Genomic DNA, 578 nt, shown 5'->3' on the forward strand with positions numbered 1-578 from the left:
CCCGACCACCTTCCAGGCTCCGAGTGCCTCCCTTGGGGTGCCTCCCGTCCGGCCGACCCCTTCCCTGGAGCACACCCGCTAGCCTGGGGTTCCCGCTGCCACCCTCCAAGGCTCTGGACTCACTTCTGGCTCTGTGCACCTTGGAAAACACAGGCCTGATCGTCCAATGGGTGCTAGACCCAGTACAAGCACTTGGGGCACTTCCCCAAGTCAGGGGCTGATTAGGAAGCCTCCCTTAGTCCACAGACCTCAGGGGCCTCCTTGGCATAATTTAGATCCCACCCCTCAATAAGTCTCCACACCGGTCACAAAGGAGAACTTTATTGATTACAGGGGTAGGGCGGAAACAGGGTAAAAGGTAGAGCAATATCATAGAAATATTACAGGAATATCAAAGGAATCCCATAGAGCAAACCAGGGTGGCGGAGGTAGCCGTTTAAACATGTATCTGGGTTACTGAAGCCTGGATGACCGCATGGCTCATCCAGGTGAATGGCTGCCTTCTTCCTGGCCCAGGCCTTTTTATCACCTCCCTGACCTCAGCAGCCGGTCCAATCGAAGCTGCCAATACTGGCTAC

Source organism: Alligator sinensis, unplaced genomic scaffold, assembly GCF_000455745.1.
Source record: "Alligator sinensis unplaced genomic scaffold, ASM45574v1 scaffold301_1, whole genome shotgun sequence".
Lineage (NCBI taxonomy): Eukaryota > Metazoa > Chordata > Crocodylia > Alligatoridae > Alligator > Alligator sinensis.